Raw genomic sequence first — 8,983 nt, forward strand, 5'->3', positions numbered from 1 at the left:
ATATATATATATATATATATATATAATATATATCTGTATCAATATATATATATGTGTGTGTATATGTATCTGTATCAATATATATATATACATATCATTCCCCACCAACAGCCTATTTAATTAATATAGATGAGTAAGAAACACTTTGGAGAGAGATAAAGTCTGCATGGAGTAATGAAAGAATAATGAGTTATGGAAAAGATATGAAGGGGAAAATTAAAGAGAAGCAATTTAAAAATGTTAAGCAATGGACATAAAATTTCATATCACTGAATCAAGGAATGGGTATCCAGAAATTATTATGAAATCACCAATTATTGCAGCATGCAGTGGCACCATTAAAAATGTAAAACTTCCATTTAATGATAATGTATGGATTCTATCAGAGAAACAGTAATACTCATTGAATTTCAAACGAGATATTCCAAACATCGTTAGGGTTATGTATAGTAGAAGAATATGGTTTTCTGTCATGCCAGAATCTAAACTAAATATTATTTTTTTTTTTTGTTTTGTTTTCTTTTGTTCCACCCAGTAAATAGGATACAGAGTAACACAAGTTGCTCCTGGAACAAGAATTAACAGACCAAATGCGACTTGGTTTACTAACAACTGAACACTTGACGACACTAAGTAGATGAGTCTGTGGGGATTTATATAATTGGAATTATATCAAATAAATGAATTAGTTTAGCACACACACACATGCATGAACACACACTCTTTCTCCCTGTCTGTCTATGTCTCTTTACGTTTCACTCAATCCATCTGCTTCTCTATCTGTTTCTCACAAATAAATAACATTATGACAATTATGTTCGTGCTAAGTTTTGCCAACAATTGAAGAAACTGTCTGGAATGAGATGATTCTAAAAGAAATATAATTACTAAAAGACATACAATGAAATACACCATACTGTACTGATGTGTCACTATGCAGCATAGTATATTGGTGTATGCATCTACTACTGTATGGGAAAATATAGCACAGTCTATTGTTTTCCGTCAATGTAAAAATGAAACACACTAAATTATAGTGCATTTCACTACTGTACTCTGATGCCAACCCTTGCCTGTTTTCCAAGTAAGGGATACATCATTCCACAGTGCTTTGTACACCCACCAGTGCTTGATAAGTGGTGTTGGTTTGTTTACATCTGTATGACTTAGTGGTTTGGCAAAGACCAATAGAATAAATACTAGGCTTAAAAGAAATAACTATTGGAGCTGATTTGTTTGGAAGGCAAAATGCTTTGATGTGCCCCAGCAAGGCCACAGTCTAATGGCTGAACCAAGCAAAAGACAGAAGCCATTGCAACTATCAAACAAGCAACTTCAGACATCAACACACATGTGAACACATGCAGATATGATGGTCTTCTTTCAATTTTTGCCTATCAAACCCACTCAAAAGGCTTCGGTTGATCTGGAGATATAGCAGAAAGACACCTGCACAGAGTGCTGTACAGTGAGACAGAGAGTTTATTGAAGTCAATTTCCTACAGCCAGATGCCCTTCGTGTTACCAAGCCATAACTGTTTCCCCAGGATACTGCAAATGAATGACATTCATTTACAACAATCAAAAGACGTCAAAACAAGGAGACACAAGTACATACAAACATTATGTATATATATGAGTGTGTGTGTGTGAATATGTGTACACACACACACACACACACACAATACGCACATATATCTACATACATATACACATACATATGCAGCAGAAACACATATCAAGACTAAAATCTGATGTGAATGTTAAGTGAAGAATACTGTAAAAAAACCAATTTCGAACATGCATAATTCTCAATTCTTTTTTATGATGTCAAGCGAGCACGCGTGTGTGTGTGTTTTCACATGCAAATGTATGAATGGATCGATGGATGGATGGCCTTCTTTCAATTTCCATTCAACCAAATCTGTTTCTAAAGCTTTGGTCAGCCAGTGGTTATAGTAGAAGGCCCTCGCTCAAGGTGCCACTCAACAGAACTGAACCTTAAACCATGTGATTGGGAAGAGAGCTTCTTCACCATTCTTCATTCTTCACCACATGGCCATAGCCAGGAACACCGTGGGAGCATGATGACAGGTGGCCTGTAACATTTTGATTCCAAAAGACCAGCTTTGTTATACATTGCCATCATAATGTGTCTGCTCTCAGAATTACATTACTGGTACAAATGTCAATGGAATCCTCAGCTACTTACGTTATAGAACAGAATAAGAAGGTACTTCATTCATACAACTGAAATATATATATATATAACTGAAATTACTATTTTAAATAACCATACATATAGCATACATATGTTTCTGTGTGTGCACAAGCTCATATACACACACACACACACACACACACACACCCACATCTTATTTTCTTTTTGATTCAATATTTTGCGTAGACGTATTCATATATGGATGTCTTAACTTAGTGCTAGCTCTAAATTCCACAGACAATCCATAATTTATCACTTAAACACACACACAAACACACACACACACATTTGCATTAATATTTAGCAGAAGCAACACAGTGATTCAAGGGCCAAGAATATCAAGTGTTAGTACTTATCAAGGTGGTAAGTGCAAATGTACGAAACTCACGGCCCTTGAGTCACTCTGTTGGTTCTACGAAATATTAATAATAAAAATAAAATATGTATATTAATGTTTCGAGTTCTATTTCTCTTGTTTGCATCGCCAAACCAATATATATATATATCCACACACATACTCACAAATTACATATGTATACATTTATATGTATACTCATAAATGTACAATAAAATGCAATTTTATTTACAGCATATGTCTCTATAGAGTAAATATATAAATTACACACACACACACACATACACACACAAGTCCTCCTCATCATATGGCAAGTAGCTTTGGAAGTATACTTTTGTTCACCATGGGTAATATTGGTGAAAAGTGGCTTATACATAATAATTACTATTTAACTTTTATTAAATTTTTTGATACTTATATACAAAATGATGAAATGAATATCATTTTTCAAATGAAGCAAATTTATTACCCTAAAATAAAATTGAATAAAATAAATTTCTCATTTGTATATTTGTAATAAATATGTTATTATTTTTCAACATTATATCAACAGAATCACAATCTACTCAGTAAAATTTTATTAAAAGTATATTTTTAGGAGCCCCAGGAAGACATGGGATGAGGTTGTGAAGCATGACCTTTGAATGTTGGGCCTCACAGAGGCAATGACAAAAGACCGTGACCTCTGGAGGTATGCTGTGACTGAGAAGACCCGGCAAATAAAGTGAGTCCACAGCTGTAATCTACACCAGTGTTGCATAACCAGCCCACTCAAAAGTACCTTTGTTTATGTTATTCCATGTTCTTTCATTCCAATTCCTTGGAAAATTTTGAAGGCTTTCTGTATCTGTATATAAAATAAACTAAAGAACATTTCCTTCATTTTTTTTTTGTTTTTTTTTTTTTGTTTCTAACCTTATAGTACTAATATACAATTAACAAAGTAGCTAATTAGAAAATCTCAGTAAGAGTTGAATGTAGTAACTATACTGAGAAGTTATGTTTGTCACCACTTTTACATGGCTGTTCCATAGGAGCTAACGTTACTACCACTGATGCAATCTGCACCCAATATATATTGCAAGCAAGGGAGCAAACTCCTACCATCTTCTAGCAACTTGATAGTGTCCACCACTGAGGATGGGCAAAAATAGCCTGAAACCAGCCTGTCTGGTGGTCCTGTCAAGTCACTAGAAGATAGTAAAGGCTTGCTCCCCCTGCTTGCAATATATATCAGGTGTAGATTGCATCAATATTCAGCTAGAAGAGGTACCCTCTTGGGGTTGAAAATGGTAGCAATGGCAGTTTGTATGGAACAGTCATGTTGAAGCGGCAACAAATATTACTTTGCAATATACAATTCCTTACACTCCAAAATATACACACGTACACAAAAAACATCAAAACTAATATGCAAATTGACAACTCATTTCGAAATACACAGGTGCTTATGTGTGTGTGTGTGTGTGTGTGTGTGTGTGTAATAATAATAATAATAATAATGATAATGATGATGATGATGATGATTCTAGGATGGAATTTCTAAACATTTAATGCATCGCTATGTGCATTTCCACAAATCACATGACTTTAACAACAGAGTCCATATCCTTGGGATGAGTACAGTATAGCTATTGTTATTATTATTATTATATTTATCCTACCTTACATTGGTACAACCATGATGCAACCCCATAAAACTGACTCACTAGTCAGTATCATCAGACAACAGCCGACATAATGACATAGGGGCTTTATTTGCAAACTCTTAACGTTTCCATAAACGAATTAAAAAGATATATATATATGCATGTACATGAGCACTCAGGTTGGGCAAATATTAATAATCTTTTGGATATTTCCCTGAGATAAAAATATAACTAACTCCCCGCCGTCTCTATTTCTCTCCTTCCCTCCATTTCTGTCATGCCCACACTTTGCATGCATCCAGTTAAAGTGTAATCGAGTAGCAACACTTAGAATGTGAACTGTGAGAGTTCAAGCAGGAAGGAAAGACAGTAACTGGCAAGTCATTAACCCTTCAGCATTTAGATTTACTCTGTCAAATGTAATGCTTGTTTATTCACATTGTTTTGAATTAATCAGGCATCATCTCGCAGCTTTGATATTTTGATGATGTGACTGTTCATTTCTAGAATGATGCTGTAAAGGTGGTATGAGAAGCCAGAGCTGGTCAGTGTTAACATAAAACAGGTAAAAACATTTCAGCTTGGTATGGTTGGTTGACCCCTTTAAGCATTTCAAATCAACCCTATCAGTTGTAATGCTTATATACTCTTTACTCTTTTATTTGTTTCAGTCATTTGACTGCGGCCATGCTGGAGCACTGCTTTTAACCAAACAAATTGACCCCAGGACTTATTCTTTGTAAGTCTAGTACTTATTCTATCGGTCTCTTTTGCCAAACCGCTAAGTTACGGGGACGTAAACACACCAGCATCGGTTGTCAAGCGATGTTGGGGGGGGGGGACAAACACAGGCACACACATACATATACATATATATGACAGGCTTCTTTCAGTTTCCGTGAACCCGGAATAGCAGTTGATTCCACATAATTGCATAACCCAGTTGTTACTTGCATAAATTTTCAAAAACACTGAACATATACGCATATACATACAAGCACACACACACACACACACACACATGCAGCAGATATTTTGCAAAATGTACAAAAGTCAACAGTAAGGTTTACAACAAAAGAGCAAGAAGAAGAAGAAAAAGAAGAAGAAAAGAAACAGTTACACAAAAGAACCAATGCATTCACACACACACAGACACATTCACGCCATCTTAACCCTTTGCCTGCAAAGTACTGGATTACCAGCTCTTACACAGATCTATTGTGCACTATTTATTTTATCCCCAAAATTTCAGATGGTTTCAAATAGAAAACAAAAAAAAAACAACTTATTTTCACACATATTTTTTAGATGTGCGATTATATTTTTCCCCCATCTCATCCGCCATTCGATTTTATCTATAATTTCCTGCAATTCTGATCAATATCAAGATCAAAATATGTTTAAATTTATAAAATATGTTTACATTTATCGAACTTATCAATATTGTCTGGTTTCAAGTGTGTTACTTCAATATCCAGTAAAATTTTGTATAAATTGCAAGTGCTAAATATTTCTCAGTTTCGTTTATCAGATATCATTTAAAAACAAAACAAAAAAAAAAAACAACCTTTGAAGCGTTTTTCCTTTTAAAAAAGCTGGGATAAAAAATTTTGCTCAAAATATGAATCATTTCAGCTTGGACTTGACTTTTTCATGTGTACATAGTAATTTGTTATAACAAATGTTAAGTACACAGAAGTCTATGGAGTAAATTGGAGTAAATTGCCCAGCAAGTGAAAGACATGTGGATCAACTCCCATGATAGGATCTGTTTCATTTTTCTCATCTTAGACTTATAAATGTATTTATATATAATTTATTTATAAAATCTTAAAACCATTTACAATGTAGTTTTTACATACACACACACACACAAATAAATAAATAAATAAATATATATATATATATATATATATATATATATATATATATACTAATTATGATGTAATTATTGATAATCAGTTCAGGGGAATAAAACATGGTTCTGCAAATTTTACTATAACAAACAGACATAGGTCACTAGACAAGCAGAAATATCTCACAAGCTAGCAGCTAGTAATGGCAGCAGATGGAAATACTAACTACTCTGGCAGGACTTTCCCACATTGCTGCTACTGCTGCTGCTGCTGACAGCAGGCTAAGAGATACAAAGAAAAGTTAAATAATAATAATAATAATAATAATAATAATAATAATAATAATAATAATAATGATAATAATAAAACAAATCAACAGCAACAACCGAAAAAAAAAAAGAAGTCAAATAAGGACAAGACATGGATCAGAACTAAAGGTTTTACCTGTGTTGTTTATCAGTATCTTTTAATTACTGACTCCACTCTATCACTATGTTTGTTGTTTGCTGCTCTGAAAGAGAAAACAAGTAGGGATGCTGGCACAGGCTGAGCGAGTGTGTGTGTGTGTGTGTGTGTGTGTGTGTGTGCGTGGATGTAGTGTGGTGAGGTGTGGCGTGTGGGTCAGATTCAATAGAAGTAAAAAAAAAAAAAAAATTACAAACAGACAATGAATGAACAAATCGATGAGTTGTTGTCACAACTAAGAAAAGTAGGGAAGAAGAATGTAGAAAGAAATAACAAAACAAACAAACAAACAAACAAACACAAAGGTAAAGGAAAAAGGACAGAGTATGTTCGTTATGTGAACCAACTAATTATGTTTGATATCATGGTTGTATGTACCTTTATGAATTAACTGCTAAAGATTTTTAAAAAAATGTCAATGATGTTAGAGACATTATAAGTACCAATTAAAGACAGGGAGAAAATAACAAGAGGCTCTCCAAAAATTGAAACTGGCAGACCCCTTCACTAACAGAAATTGAACCCCCATATCTATCATTTACTAGGTGAATATTACCTGCTAACTTAAGCCCTTGGCTCTGAATGGAGCATAGGTCATTGATCACTCTTCTCCACTGTTCTCTACTTTGGGTTGTACTTTCTGCTCTTTTCCCGGGTCTTGTTTGGTTTGCATCATCATCAGTGTTTCTGTAATTTTGCTATTTGCTAAGTAGAGATGTTGGTCCTATGCAAACTGATTTTCCCCTCGGCGAAGAAGTGGTCCATATAAGTCTGGCCTCTATCCTTTGACCTATCCATTATAAGAATCCTTGCCAAGTGCTTATACTCCACAGGCATAGCTTTGGGAGTCACTGGAGCACACAAACCATCACACTGGAGCAGGTGAATATGGAATAAGTTAAAACGGTTGAAAAAATTTAGAGTCTTTGATATGAGGCAGAGAATTATCAGATTCAATTGAGTTGCGATTGAATCATGAGAACTTCAAAGAATTTGTTCTGATTCTATGTCCTTTTGAGAGTCAGCTTCACTTTTCATCCTTAGGGGTTGATAAAAAGAAAATACCCAACAAAGACAGTGGATTGGCAGGAATTCAAGAACATTGGATCAGATACATTATAGTATTACTTTTGGTTCTCTGCATTCCGAGTTCAAATTCCACTTTGGTACAGTAACAGTAGCTTCACCAACCCACAGACTTAGTGAGGTGAGTAAAGCAAACACTTGAATTAAAAATCCAGCACTAAACATATGGTGCTGGACAGAGTCTCAAGAGAGGAGTTCCTACAAATGGAAGAGACATCTGCCCTGGTGAATGAACGAGTAGGAAGGAGATGAAAAGACAGGTGCTCAGCAGCATAAATCAGCAACATGGTCATCTGGCAGACAACACAGATGTAGTACAAGTTATGTGAGTAGATTTGTTCAGCTTTTCTAACATGCTAATATCATGCCAAACCTTGTTTTACATTTGACTCCTAAACATTAATTTTAACTATCAATAATAAACTCTTCTCTCTGTGCTAAAACCAGTAAACAAATCTCTGAAACTACATTCTCCTAGCTCTAAAAAAATAAGCACATAATGGATACAATGTAATCTTAGAATTAGTGATGGCTGAAAAGCTTCTGGAGTTAAGTTCGACAACGACGACGACAACACCAACATCAACGACTGATATGGAGATATCGTTTTCAGAATCATTATCAATCTTTAATTACCATGTTATTGACTTGAAAGGAATTTTTCTTTAGATTTGAATCATAAGCCTGTATGTTTATTTTCCACAGCACAAGAGAAAATGGTGGGGTACAGGTAAATCTTCAGTTAAATCCAGCTCAGTGGGGTCTGATTCGCAGAACTGTGTGTGTTTATCATATCAGCGATGGAGAGAAGGATGGTTAGACCAGAACATCTAAAGAATTTGGAGGAAGTAAAGTTTTTGGTAGTTTAAAGTTGTTGGATTGATGTTCTGTCACCAAATTGATTCAAGCAATTATGGTGATACTAATTCCTACAGCAGCTAATCACGATGATAAAACAGCAATAGAACCAGTTAAATCTGGTTTAACATCTAACCAGATTTGAAGCTGGAAGATCAGTGTTGCTTTGAGCTTTCTTTGGATTCTATAGACTATCTGATTTAGTAATCTAACCAATGTAATGTCAACTGCAGCAAGGGAAACGATTGAAAATGGAGAGGGATTTGTAACAGCTGAAACTACATTAGTGGCAGTTCAAAATATTTAGTAATGACCATTAAGCTCTGAGTCCAAATTTCCTCACCAGGGACAATTTTGCTTTTCACTCTTCTGAGGATCAATAAAATTAGAACCTGTTAAATGCTAGAGTTTCATCATTGGATAACAACCACAACTTAGAGATAAGGAATGAGATATATGGTGCATTGCTGTACTCAAGAAAACCCACCCACCC

At 34.7% G+C, this 8,983-nt stretch overlaps 1 protein-coding gene and 1 long non-coding RNA gene across 9 annotated transcripts in view; one reads left to right on the top strand and one right to left on the bottom strand.

Moving 5' to 3' along the window:
• LOC106875384 (uncharacterized) overlaps positions 1-8,983 on the bottom strand; it is a 427,703-nt gene that overhangs the window by 155,814 nt on the left and 262,906 nt on the right. Inside the window, exon 4 of one of the 7 annotated variants that reach the window (XM_014923493.2) lies at positions 6,526-6,592. The exons of the other annotated variants lie outside the window; for them this stretch is intronic. The gene's annotated coding sequence lies outside the window, so the exon portion shown is untranslated. The remainder of the gene's footprint in view (positions 1-6,525; positions 6,593-8,983) is intronic. 7 annotated transcript variants of the gene reach the window in all.
• Positions 1-8,983, top strand: part of LOC128250230 (uncharacterized) — a 189,860-nt gene that overhangs the window by 36,938 nt on the left and 143,939 nt on the right. The window lies entirely within an intron of this gene.

The sequence above is a fragment of the Octopus bimaculoides genome, chromosome 20 (genome assembly GCF_001194135.2).
Source record: "Octopus bimaculoides isolate UCB-OBI-ISO-001 chromosome 20, ASM119413v2, whole genome shotgun sequence".
Taxonomy (NCBI): domain Eukaryota; kingdom Metazoa; phylum Mollusca; class Cephalopoda; order Octopoda; family Octopodidae; genus Octopus; species Octopus bimaculoides.